The sequence below is a fragment of the Pelobates fuscus genome, chromosome 10, assembly GCF_036172605.1.
Source record: "Pelobates fuscus isolate aPelFus1 chromosome 10, aPelFus1.pri, whole genome shotgun sequence".
In the NCBI taxonomy this organism is placed as follows: Eukaryota; Metazoa; Chordata; class Amphibia; order Anura; family Pelobatidae; genus Pelobates; species Pelobates fuscus.
In genome coordinates, this window is record NC_086326.1 from 73,528,913 (window position 1) to 73,543,636 (window position 14,724).

At 40.4% G+C, this 14,724-nt stretch overlaps 1 protein-coding gene across 1 annotated transcript in view; it reads right to left on the reverse strand.

Annotated features, from left to right (window-relative positions):
• Positions 1-14,724, reverse strand: part of LOC134574523 (uncharacterized) — an 83,859-nt gene that overhangs the window by 49,750 nt on the left and 19,385 nt on the right. The gene's annotated exons all lie outside the window — the stretch shown is intronic.

A 14,724-nucleotide genomic window follows, 5' to 3' on the forward strand; every position in this document is an offset into this window, starting at 1 on the left:
TGATAAGCCAAGATTGACTGGATGGCTTGAACCCACCTCTGATGTTACAGCACCCCTGAAAATGCCTGAATTCTTACACAGCACACACTGACTCACTTCAAGTAACTTTCTCCTCCAACAAATTCAATGATTGTGGAGTTCTGAGCACTCTCCGGCAGAATGTCAAGTAACCTGTTATAATTCATAGGTGGATCTACAGCAAATAAAAAGCCAGGGGGCTTATTAACTAACCAGTGACTTTTTTTAAGTGAATCAAACTAACTAGTGAATTTTTAAAGTGAATCAAAAGCTTGGATTTTATCTTATCTATATTTAAGCATTTTTAATTTGAGCTCTTTTGGCATGTATTTTGAAACCAGCTTCTCATTCAGCACATTTCACTGTTTAGTAAATACATATCTAACAGTAGTGTTTTAAAATATACAGTCACAATGGAGCACCTTTTTGATATGGTGTTTTAACCCCTTAAGGACCAAACTTCTGGAATAAAAGGATATCATTACATGTCACACATGTCATGTGTCCTTAAGGGGTTAAAAGGATACTGTGATATTTAATAGAGGTGTTCATTTACTAAACAGTGAATTGTGAGGCACTGAAAATCAACTGCCAGAATTAAGCCACCATAGTCATAAATGTGGTTTCTAATTGACCAGTCTCTGGTGTTTAATGTAATGTAGTAGAAATAATATAGCAGTACAGTTTTATCACCCAACATGGAACCTGAATATTCTGTGGATTGTAGGCTCATCCACTGAGAGGGACAGTATCTTGAGTGCAGGTGTAATTCCCTATAGTGTCCTCAGACATTAAAGGGATACTGCAGGCACCCAGACCACTCCTGCCCATTGGAGTGGTCTGGGTGCCAACTCCCACTACCCTTAACCCTGCAAGTGTAATTATTGCAGTTTTAATAAACTGCAATATTTACCTTGCAGGGTTACGTCCTCCTCTAGTGGCTGTCTATCAGACAGCCACTAGAGTGACTTCCGTGTTCTTAGAACACAAAAAGTGACATTGATGGGAGTCTGAATCCATGACATCTGCAATGTCTATATTAAGTTAGCGGGTTACCCACAGGGGTAACAGACTGTACCTCTGTATGCCTTCACTCTGTACATGAGGTCTCACACACTGCATTGCTCTAAAAATTCACAATTTCATTTACATAAAATATGGTGATATATTACTTACATTATTATTTATAAAATATACAAATAAATAAATCAAACTAATTTTTAGTATACTATCACCTAATGCATAATTGTTGTTGATGTTGATGGATTATTCTCCAATGTATATTTGCTAATTTCTGAGCTTAGTGATACCTGATACACATAGGAGCTCCATCTGTTTTTTTGTAACTACAGATCAAACAAATGATTAAACTACATATTTCACACATTTGGTATTCTGGACAAGTACCTGGAATAGCAGTCATAAGACCAAAACCCACTCCACAAATTATATATTTGTGAAGAGCGGGTTATCCTGTTTAGACCCAATTCATGCCACCTGGGTTAGCCCATGTTATTGCTGTGCCTGTGCCCAAGGACAAAATGCTGCCCTCGCCTGCGCACAAAAGCCCCCACATTCCAAAGCTATAGCCAGCCATAGCAGCTCCCACTCCTAAAACTATGTAAAAGGAAACTTTCTTCTGACCCCATTCACACTTCTTTTGTTTCTCCTGTCAGGGGATATCCTTCTTCCACTGCCTTCCCAGTTGATTCCGTCTGTCTTCAACCCTAACTTATAATAGTCCCTGTCTCTGACTCACAGTTAGTATACAGAATATAGCACCCCTCTCCCCCATGCATAGCCCCCAGCAATTCACCCCTTATTGTGATATACTTCCATTGATTCCATCTGTCTCCATCCCCTAATAGTCCCTGCCTCTGACTCACAGTTAATACACAGAATATAGCCCCCCCTCCAATGTAAAGCCCCCAGCAATTCACCCCTTATTGTGATATACTTCCATTGATTCCATCTGTCTCCATCCCCTAACTAATAATCCCTGCCTCTGGCTGACAGTTAATATACAGAATATGGCGGGGAGGGGGGGGGGGGGGGGGAGGGGGGAGGGGGGGGAGGCTATATCCCATGTATAGCCCCCAGCAAGTCAACCCTTATTGTGATATACTTCGATTGATTCCATCTGTCTCCATCCCCTGATAATCCCTGCCTCTGACTCACAGTTAATATACCGAATATAGCCCCCATCCAATGTACAGCTCCCAGAAAGTCACCCCTTATCGTGATATTCCAGTACCATTTCCCCCATTCCTTCTCCATCCTGATTCCGCCAATTCATCTCCCTCTGCCATACTCGCCCAATTCATATACAATAAGCCTTTCCTTCCCTACAAGAAAAAAGAGATTTACTATCATTGTCAGCACTTGCATTCACCCACATTGTAGGCTTTAAAGCACTCTAGAATACCACAAGAAAGAACAGACTGGCTATGCTTACGCTGACAAATATGAGAGGATGTATACAATGTGGGCTGCCGCTACTTAATGTTTTGGGGTCACCTGCTGCTGGTGCCAGCTGGGGATCCTCTGCATGTGTAAGGAATACATCCCAGTTACAATTGCAAAATGATGTCCTGCTAAGTGCCACCTGAGAGCAGTGGACCCATTGGAATCTGTTGTTTTGCTGCTTTCTGAAACATAACCTTGCCCCCTAACCCTTACCCCCACCTCAAAATGTCTTCTTGTTTGGAAGGTACAGAATTTAGCTCAGCCAATGGTTTAACCGAGTACATACTCAGAGTACTTGCTATTAGGAGGATATCTTGTGAAAAGGGGAGGCAAGGCTAATGGGGCAGACATATGCTGTAGAAAGGTGCAAAACTCCCCCCCCCTCCCCCCCCCCCAAATGTAAGGAGCTTGAACAGGGAGAAACTGGGGATCTGGGGGCCAGGGGCAGGTAAGGTACGATTTACTTACCTGATCCTGTCCCTCATGGGCGCCACCATCTTCTACTGTCTGCTCTTCTTCAGCTCCTGGGGCTTCAGCGCATGTGCAAGAGTAAAGCAAGTCTATGGAGAATCCTACAAGACTGTGGGATCCTCCATAGACAGCTAGACATGGCTGTCGGGATTGACACTTAGACACCACCCTGAGTCAGTCAGGCGGAGGAGAAATACAGAGACAAAGTAGTCCATATTTTGTCTCTGTATATTCATTGACTGGGATGGAATTTCAGTGAAATTCCAAAACAGTCAAAATTAGTATTTTTATAAAGATGTTATTTTTTATAAAATAATATTTTTTGCCGGGGGAGGGGGGGGGGCGGGTGGCAAAAGTGGGTGTGACAGTGCCACTTTAATATCCACGAAAGACAAAAATCTTCCATATTTTGCGGGAAACATGAAATGGAAGATGGCAGCACAAAAAAAATAGAGAATCTGTCTACAATGTCTTTGAATGGAAACTATGTGGAATTACAGTGCTAAAATGGAAACAGGTAAACTGCAAGTTTACTTTAGTTTAAAAATCCACTTCGATACCTCTCTACATTAGTGCAAAGAATGCACACCTGATAATAATTTAAACCAGAGGGGAGAAAAATATTATTTTTAAAAAGTCTTTGTGTAAATGTTATTTTCTGGACAAAAGACTAAATTCTTATCAATGCGACAGAAATAAAAATGTATATATTACTCCGTAAAGTTGGACTCTAACAGATGAAAATATTTTACTTCCTTCTTCATATCAGCTCACTCATTGACATCTTCTGACTTGACCCTATCATTCCACATTACCTGATTCACTTTCCTTTGTACGTGTTTATTACCTTGTTCTGCCTCACTTCCTGTCACACTAGCTCATTGTTTCTGAGATGACCTCATCATACACAGTGTTCCATATCTGAACTTTTTTTCATCTAATCTTTTACCGCAGTAATTATATAACCATATATGTAGAGACACATGGGTCAGTAAAAGTAAAACGATCTTGCTAGCAAGATTTTGTTAAGACTTTTAAATTGCAATAAGAATGACAGAAACGTGTCTTGGATCAATCCCTGTCCATCGAGGCCTTCACTCAAGAATTCAACGTATAAATTCATAACGAACGTGATATAAAGCTGCTCTGATGTACTCCCAGCAAGTGAAATTCAAAGAAGTGAAACAGATTACAGAATACTTTACTTTAGGAAAAATTGTTTTAAAAAAAATTCACACTTCTATTGCGCCTCCAAAAAAATGGTGTTTATGGAAAAATGACAGTTTGGGTGCAAAAAAGGCAAAAGCTTAGACAATCTGACAGAGTGACAACGTGTCAACGGTACTTTGATACATACTTAGCATTGTTTTAATAACTAATAATTTATCACTGCATTACATTTTCTGTAAGTGCAACTTTTTGATGAGAATTGTAAACTAAAAAGAAGTACATTAAGAAATATAAGATAATTTGTCTATCTTCTTCCATTTTTATAATATGATAGTCGTTTTAAAATATCTTGTGATAATAAATTTTCACTTACAAGCTGCCTTGGAAGCACTGTTCTATCTCCAGTGCTGGCTTGTATGGGAATTACTCTTACTCATCACTTCAAATGCTTCTCTTATAACTTAATGGACCCTTCAGATAAAGAGAGTATTTCATAAATGTTTCCATTCCCTGAAAACACCTCATAATACTTACCAGCAACCTCTTTGATAAATTGTACACACTCTTCATGAAGTTGAAGGTCTTGTTTCGAAAATATGTTTGCTCATGTAAGGGGTAGATTTAAAGTGTAACTCACATTCTCTGAAAATCATGCAGATGAATAAAACATTGAATATCACCTATAAATTAGTTAACCTTCCTCTGTTTTCTTCTAAAATGCACGAGATCTGTCGAGAAAAAGTCCAGCCATTGTTAATGTTACGAGAACGGTTTGCCTGACATCGATGTAACCTGGCAGCCAAGGAGAGTGGACTGAAATGTGCATGCGTGAACTATGTATTACTGTATTAGTCAGTGGAGGCGCTAGGCCCTGTTGAGTGAGCATGTGTACTGTGTGGCTATCACATTCAAAATTACTGAGCAAGTAGAGCAATGAATCTGCATAACATTTTGCGTTAAGCTTGAATATTCCTCCATGGAAACTATTCGAACAATTCAGAAGTATTTCAGGGACAATGCAATGAGTACAGCACAGATAAAAGTGTGTCACAAATGCTTCAAAGATGGAGGAGAATATGTTGAAAGATTTGGCGTCCTGGACTTTTCACAAAACCAAAATCACCTTTGAAAAGGAAGAGATTTCAGAAAGTCGATTAGAGATTCAGGTAGGACAAGGCAACTGATGGCGATTCCAACAAAGGAATTTTGTGAGGTCCCAAGGTTCCTACTTTGAATGGGACTGAGGTGTCATTGTCGTATGTACATTGTTTCTTGCTAAACATTTAGTAAGAGACAACACAATCCAGTTTAATCTAATCACCGCCAGGGCACACAATTCAAATGAGAATGTCCAATGGATGAAATGGGCAGCCTTTATGATGATGATTGGCAGGAGCCAAGATGGGGAATCCCAGCTCCAGGATAGAAGTATGGATTTCTACATAAAATTTTATTTACAGGGGGGGGCGTGGCTAACCAAGAGACAGAACAGACGTGTTTTGTGGAGCTCCGCTAAACCTCGACGAATAAACACGACTTATAACGGCAATTATACCCGGAGAGAACCCTCCACATTACCACCCCACGAGAGCCAACATGGGGCGCAAGCACCGCAAATTTCAAGCACCTGAAATCCCCACGCAAAGAGACATAAGGCTCTCGTTTGAGCGACCTACCCCGCCGCCGAAAATGGCGCCTGTGGAGGGTCGCACAGCAGACTCGTCGGAAGACTCCCAAGAAGAGGGGGAGACATCACTCACCTCTCCAAGAAGGGGTGAACTGCACCGGGAAGCTGAAGGATTCGTCCCCGGCAACTAAGGGGGACATTAAACGCATGCTCCTGGAGATGCGCCAAATTTGGAAATCTGACCTCCGAGAAATACGACAGGAAATGGGGGTAATACAGAACAAGCTCCGAGTGGTGGAGGAGAAAGGCAATACCCGAGAAGCCTGACTGCAAGCCACCGAACATACTCTGGACGGCTTGACCCAGCAGGTACAAAGAATACACCGCTCTGTAGCGACCCTGGAGGCTAGACACAGACGCCGCAATATACGTCTGAGGGGGATACCTGAGGCCGTTAAGGGGGACGCACTCTTACCATACACCCAAAAGCTACTTACCTCTATTGGCTTGCGGGGCCAAGCAGACCCCACACTGATTACTGCGGCTTTCAGGGTCAAGAAAGCTCTGTCGGCACCAGAGGCAGCCTCCCGAGACACCATAATAGTCACTAGAGACGCAGCCGTGCGAACGGCCATCATGACACGCTCCAGAGAGATGGGAAGCGCGGAATTTGAGGGTGCTACTATCCGGTTCTTCAGTGATATCCCCTTTGCTGCACTACTAGAAAAAAGAAAACTGGCCCCAGTGGCCAAAAAGCTGAGAGACAATTCGGTGAGGTACCGCTGGGGAGCTGACGAAACCTTGATGGTGTCCCACCACGGCCAAACCCTCACACTTACTTCAGATGAGGATCCAGAGAAGCTAAGCTGCTGCATGACACGGGAGAACTCGCCGGCTGAGATGAGCACAAACAGCTCCAAAGGAGGAGAGCAGCATATGCCGCGGGAGAAGACAAACTGCAAACTCACCTCAGGATCAACAGCCTGGGAGTCCGCAGACTATGAACATTGGTACGCCAGGAGAGCAGCATATGCCGAGCCTCCAACATAGACCCAATCCCTAGCACTGCCCTGACTTCTGAACCCCTGTCACCACCCCAATCCCCAACCCACACACAAGTTCACCTAGTACCGGCACTGTACCACAGACTTGCCAATACCCTGGCACATGCTAGAGGGCAGCACCACCTGGACTAAGAGTCACTGGAGTATACACAGAGTGCCTACCCGGAAACGCCCCATACCCAATCTATTGTTATGACATGCAATCTTTCTTAACACTAATACTCTGATGTGAATGTTTGCCTAAACGCATAAAATTCAATAAAATACAAATTTTAAAATTTTATTTTCAGACTTTTACAAAATATATTTTCTAAGATCAGGATATAGGTAAAAATCCGGGGAAGTGACAGTTCTTCTTTGAGTTTTGGCATTAAAATGTGTTCTCATCAGTACAGGATTCCCTTACTCTTAATCCATACCATGTTATACCACTGCCCTACACAATGACATATCCCTTAAGCCTCTTGTTCTTATTATAAAAAACGAGGTTTGACAAAAATGTATGTTTTTATTTTTATATGAACCTGCTGATGTATCTCTTGTACTGCACACACATTTCTTTTCTGCAATTTCTGCAATTTGCTACTATTACCTGAATAAAAAAGAGAATTATAAAAAAGTAATATGTTCTCATTTTTTTTTTCTTTAGCGCCATTTTAAAAAACTTTTTGTAGTGGTATTAACTTTCTGCACCACTATAAAGGAGATGTGGTGCCAATTTGAAACCAACCACTCAGTGGGTAGATTAGGGCACTCAGAACAGAAGGCGCATACATGTCTTCCTACTGACTAGAGAGCTCTTAATTTGGGAAGTAGAATGTTAATTATTCTGTTGCTCTCTTTGGTCATTTGTGTGTGGTGTTTTTTTAAATTCTATTTTACAAAAGCTGTATTGTGGCTGCAACTAGCCCAGTAAATTGGGGACACTAAGTTTGTTGCTAGAGAAAGTGACACAACAATGTGTTCCTGTACAGAAGTATAGTCCATGATAGAGATTTCCCAGGTGTATGTTGGTCTTCATTTATTCCTTATAGACTATGACAAACACCCAATTTAGCATTTACTAGATTACAAGAGGACAGGTAGGACATACCTCCAGTTCCAGACTTTCCTTTTCTTATAATACAGATACAAAAGATATATATATAAAGTGGTTTTTAACATCTACCCTTCCTCCACGAACTGACATGTCATATTGCTGCCATCAGCAATGCCAGAACTCTGTTGCACAGAATGAGTCATTGGCGGAGAGCAGTCAGCTGACAATCTCAGACAATGAATGATGACTACACAATCAACCCTACGTAAGCAGGACGCTAAATCCAGTAGCTGATTGGAAGAAAAATCCATATTACACTCAGATACTTGTCCCATGCATCAATATGCTGAGTGGTGTGAAGTGGACAGAGGTGGACAGAGGTGGACATTGATGGGTTACCTCTGTCACTCCTTCTTCTGTGACCTACCAAGTCTACAAGCCCAACCACTGTTCTACTTCAAAAATTCTAATCCTTACCCTCATCCCAATGACATCCATGATGATAAACATGTGCACTAAAGCCAATGTCTCCATAAAATGGCCTGGTTCATTCAAAGTGAATCGTTTTGAAATAACAACAGAATTGTTAAATATAGACCAAAATAACTGTGCTGAAACAATTTGCCACATTGGATTTCCTTGCCAGATTACAGTTTTGTAAAAGAGCCCCTTAACCCCTTAAGGACACATGACATGTGTGACATGTCATGATTCCCTTTTATTCCAGAAGTTTGGTCCTTAAGGGGTTAAGTACTGGGAAATCATTAACAAGAAAAAACATGACTGATAACACATATGTACTGTCATGGTTTGAACATTTAATTTTGACCTTCGTTTTGACTAAGTTTAATATTGGTAGTTTAGAGAGTAAACAGGAAATGACGGCAAAGTCTGAGCAAAATAAAGGACTTTTGCTAAAGCTATGGAAAGTCCCACTCTCAGCAGGGCTTACATTGTGCTTGCTAGATGCTAGCTAGTTGTACATTTCCATGGAAGTACCTGGCAAATACGTGACCTAAGTCTCCACCCTTAAAGGCAATTTTCCACATGTTGAATCGTTCCCTAGTGTGCAACATTTTACTTCCTAGAGAGGGGGAATTTTCCCTCCCTTCCTTTTTTTTGCGTCCATGCTCTCCCTTCCTCTTCACAAGAAAATTATTTTGTAGATGCACAGATTGTTTTATATTGTAAAGTATGAATTCTATTTTAAATATAAGATTAAAAATAAGAAAAGGGCATTTAAAGCATTTAAATCAGACAAATCAGATGCATCTTATAAAAGATATAAGAACGCAAATAATGCGTGCAAAAAGGCAATTAAATTTGCTAAACTTCAAAATGAAAAAATGATAGCTAAAGAGAGCAAAACCAACCCCTAAGCATTTTTTAAGTACATAAATTCTAAAAAACCCAAAAATGAAAGTATAGGTACACTTAAAACTGAAACGGGGGTGTTAGTTAATGAAGACCAAGAAAAGGCAGGAATTCTAAATAACAATTTCTCCTCCGTATATATTAAAGAAGAACCCATGGCAATAGATGTGCAAATGATTGCTACTAAAAACTTGCAGAATAATTGTAATTGGTTAACTCAAGACAATGTGCTGCAGCAACTGAAGAAAGTTAATATAAACAAAGCTCCAGGGCCTGACGGTATCCATCCACGTGTACTTAAGGAACTAAGTGTAGAAATAAGTGAACCTCTGTTTTTAATCTTTCAAGATTCTTTTCTTTCAGGAAGTGTTCCGGAGGATTGGAGGAAGGCAGATGTGGTTCCTATATTCAAAAAGGGTTCAAAATCCTTGCCTGGAAAGTATAGACCTGTGAGCTTAACTTCTGTGGCTGGTAAAATATTTGAAAGGTTATTAAGGGATAATATTCAAGAATTCCTTGAGAAGAATATGGTTATCAGCAAAAATCAGCACGGTTTTATGAAGCACAGGTCATGTCAAACTAACTTGATTGCGTTCTACGAAGAAGTAAGTAGAAGTATAGATCAGGGTGTTGCAGTGTATGTGATCTATTTGGATTTTGCCAAGGCATTTGATACAGTTCCACACAAAAGATTAGTGTTCAAACTCAAGGAAATCGGTCTCGATGAAAATGCTTGTTCTTGGGTAGAACATTGGCTTAAAAACAGAATACAAAGAGTTGTCGTTAATGGTAAATTTTCAAGCTGGACAGAGGTGCCAAGTGGTGTCCCTCAGGGGTCTGTTCTGGGACCCCTTCTATTTAACATTTTTATAAATGATCTTGAAGACAGCATTGAAAGTCATGTTTCAGTGTTTGCAGATGACACAAAACTTTGTAAAATAATACAATGTGAGCAAGATATTACTTTGCTGCAGAAGGATTTAGATAGACTGGAGGACTGGGCACTCAAATGGCAGATGAAATTTAATGTTGAAAAATGCAAAGTTATGCACTTCGGCGTAAAGAATACACAAGCAACGTATACCCTTAATGGAAGTGAATTAGGGATAACAACACATGAAAAGGAATTGTTATAGACAACAAACTATGCAACAATGTGCAATGTCAATCAGCAGTGGCCAAGGCCAGTAAGGTATTGTCATGCATGAAAAAGGGCATTCATTCTCGGGACGAGAATATCATTTTGCCTCTCTATAAATCACTGGTAAGACCACATATTGAATATGCTGGGCACCTGTTCTAAAGAAGGATATCATGGCACTAGAAAAGGTGCAGAGGAGGGCTACACAATTAATAAAAGGAATGGAACATATCAGCTATGAAGAAAGGTTAACAAATTTAAACCTATTTAGTTTCGAAAAACGTCGCCTGAGAGGGGATATGATAACAGTATACAAATATATTCGGGGCCAATACAAACCATTGTGTGGAAATCTATTCACAAACTGGGCTTTACATAGGACACGAGGCCATGCGTTTTTAGACTGGAAGAAAGAAGATTTCGTCTAAGGCAAAGGAAAGGTTTTTTTTACTGTAAGAACAATCAGGATGTGGAATTCTCTGCCTGAAGAAGTGGTTTTATCAGAGTCCATACAGATGTTCAAACAGCTACTAGATGCATACTTGCAAAGACAGAATATTCAAGGATATAATCTTTCAATGTAGGGTAATAACTGCTTGATCCAAGGATAAATCTGACTGCCATTCTGGGGTCAAGAAGGAATTTTTTGTCCTAGCTTGTTGCAAAATTGTGCTTCAAACTGGGCGGGGGGGGGGGGGTTGCCTTCTTTTGGATCAACAGCAAAAAATAAATGTGAGGAAGGCTGAACTTTCAGCTAACTATGTAACTATGTAACTATGTAATATTTAATTTTGTGTATTTAGAAAACTATTACCAATGACTTGACCGGATTACCATGGTATAAATGACAATGATATGAGGTTATGTATTAGTAAAAAAATAAATAAAAAAGGAGCTGTCAGTTTAGGGAATTTGCCAATTCTTCTTTAAATAAACAAAAAAAAATTTTAATTTTAATTTCTTTCATTTGTTTCCCCATCATTCTGTTACTGTCAGGAATACGAGGATCCTAGGCTTGTGTTATTATATGTATTTTATGTGATTGTTTAATGTCTTGACTCCGCGATGTAACTTATTAATCTGTTACTTCTGTCTCTGTCAACACTACTTTGTATGTCAGTAAAGCGTTGGAACTACCGCCAATGCAGCTAGACCAGGGTCCACATGCTTGGGGGGCCATTGGGTGGCCTATACACTCAGAGCTACCTCAGTGCTGAACAGGGGCCTTGTCGTATGCATACGGGCCATAAACTGTGCGGCCGGCCCCCTGTAATATCAGCAGCCTGGGAGGTACCTAGGGTCTGTAACTTTCTCCCACCTACATAAAGAGCCCAGGAGGGAGGGAGAGAGGAGAGAGCTGGCTCCAGCTCTTCCACCCTCATGCACATAAAAGGTATGGTAACAGTAGAGTGGCTGAAAATGTAACAATTGTGAAATGTGTATGTATGTGTCAGTGTGTGAGTGTGCATTTGTCAGTGTATGTATATGTGTTTATCTGTGTGTGTATCCATGTGTCAGTATGTGTAGCTATGTATATTTCAGTTTGTGAGTGTGTATGTGCCAGTATTTGTATCTACCGGTATGTGTTTGTCAGTGTTGTTTATATATGTGTATCTGTGTGTCAGTATGTGTATATGTGTGTGCCTGAATGTGCATGTATTCATCATCGTGTACAACTGTGTGTGTGTATCTGTGTACATATGTATGTATCTGGCAGTATATGTGTATATGCGCATACATCCTAGCAATCAAACGCCAACACTACATGCAAACACACCCTTGCAATCAAACATAAACATTACATACAAACACACTCCTGCAGTAAAACGCCAACATTATATACAAACACACTCCTTCATTCAAACACGAATACCACACACAAATTTACACCCGTATTTAAAAGTCAACACAACATCAAACACACCCCTGCATTCAAATGCAACATTACATAGAAGTACACCACTACATTCCAATGGCAACAGTCCATAGAAATACACCCCTACATGCACATACATTTATTCAACGAGGGGGGCCCCAAACAATTTCTGGTACCAGGGCCCTCACTACATTAGTTTCACCATTGTGTTAATACTTGTGTTTTATAACCAATGTATTATTGTAAAGTGCTGTAGAATATGTTGGCGTTATATAAACACTTATAATTATAATAATAAATCTCTTTTAAGTTGCTGATATTTCCTCTTTACTGCTGAACCCATGTTTATGAAACAATACAGAAGATGAGACCCAGTCAAAATAGGCCATAGATCAGGAAAGGCAGCCCAAGATAAATTCTGGAAAGGTTCAAAGGTCTAGCAAGGCAGACAGATGTCAAAGCTAATATACAAACCGAGAGTTGCAGTGGCATAACTACCATGGTCTCAGGGGCCGCACCTGTGAACACTGGAACCATAGACCACCATTACTTCAGGTACGGTGCACAGCCGCACCAACCCAGACTCGCAGTCGCAGGGTGACCTGCAGGAGGGAAGCACACAGTACAGTGCTCCCCTCTTTCCGGTCACAACAAGTAGTGTGGCCGATGGGACCGCGTGTAGGGGGGCCTCTGTTTCCCTCTACACTGTCTGACAGGAAGGGCTCACTGAGAGCACTTCCTGCCAGATTGAGCACCAAGGTCAGCTCGGCCATGGTACAAGGACACATGGAATGGATGGGGGAGGATTGACACATGTAGGGACTGGGGGGGTAATTGAGATACATGAAAGGGATTGGGGAAGGGGAGATTGACACATGGAAGAGACGGAGAGGAATTGACACATAGAGGGACAAAAGGAAAATTGACACATGAAAGAGACTTGGGGGAAACTGACACATGGTAGGAACTGAGGGGGATTGAGACACATAGAAGGCTGGGGAGGGAATTGAGACACATGGAAGGGACTGGAGGGGGGGTATTGACACACATGGAAGGGACTGGGGGGAATTGAGACATATGGAGGGAGTGGGAGGGAAATTGACACATGGAAGGGACTGGGGGAATATTGACACATAGAAGGGACTAGGGGAAATTGAGAAAAATAAAGGACAGGAGGGAAATGAAGACACATGGAATGGGGAATGAGACACATGGAGGGGCTTGAGGAGGAGAAAGAGATCCATGGAAGGGGAGGGTGGGTATTAGACACATGAGGGGTCCCAGGGTAATTTTTGCTTCATGGAGCAGCGGTTTCTAGTTATGCCTCTCGAGACTTGGTATAAATTATGGCAAAAAAAAAATAATAAAACTATAATGTTTGGACATGTGATGCTAAATTACTGATGAGGTTATTCTAATATTAAGCATTCTTACATATATTTGTAAGATTCTTAAGAATAAACAATGATGGGATTAGTCATTAGGCGGTCCTGCCTTCCGACTCACCTATTGGTTCTTGACTTTTGACATTCCCTGCAGATTATTGGAATGTGTATGATGTGTATTCACATGCATTCTATGGTATGCATGCATATTCACAGATAGGCACATAGGAATTCCAATATACGGGACATGAGGAAATTTAAAGGGCTGGCATGGAGGAGTGGACAGCAGCTGTGCACAAAGTGACACGGCTGTTTTATTGAACTATTATGGTTCTACCACTGTTGCAAGTCAGGCACCATGCTCTCTCTTCTCGTGTAAATCACCTCCTCATTATTAAGCACTTAGATATATAGAAAACATAATAGGACATCTTGCAATTACATGGTAGGACAGATATTTATGGCATGATTGCAGGATACAATAAAAAAATCAGATATTGCAATCCTAACAAGGTCAGAGATTTCCTATACATCCTTAACTAAACATTGTGTGTTAAGGAACAATGACAAAATGATAACAATATACTTGATAAGTGCAAAACTCCTAATCAAACCGCCTTCTTACAGGTAATGTTATATTCTTTATTTTTTCTATTGAACAATGAATGTGTTTTTTAGACAATCAGTTTGCAATTTAGATAACATTAAACTATTTTACATGAGATAATCATAATTTGATAGAATAATATATACTTTAACAGCTCATATAGAACCATTTTAACTGAAAAAACAGCAGAAACTGTGTTATTAATTGCACATAAGACGCCATATTTTTATCCTACATCAACACTTCTATATGGAATTTATAGAATTGGTGCTAATGTAAATATGGGCCAAGCCTGTTGACTGTGCACTCTCATACTTCAAGTATTTCCTGATATCACTTTAAGATATATTTTCGCACATTAGTTTTGGAATGTGATATGGTTTTTAAGTAAACAAGCCTATATTTGCATAGTAACAAAGAAGTAACACTGGGTATTCTATTCAAACCCAAGTCACAGTTCCAGCTGAGGTTTTGTGACATTATTAA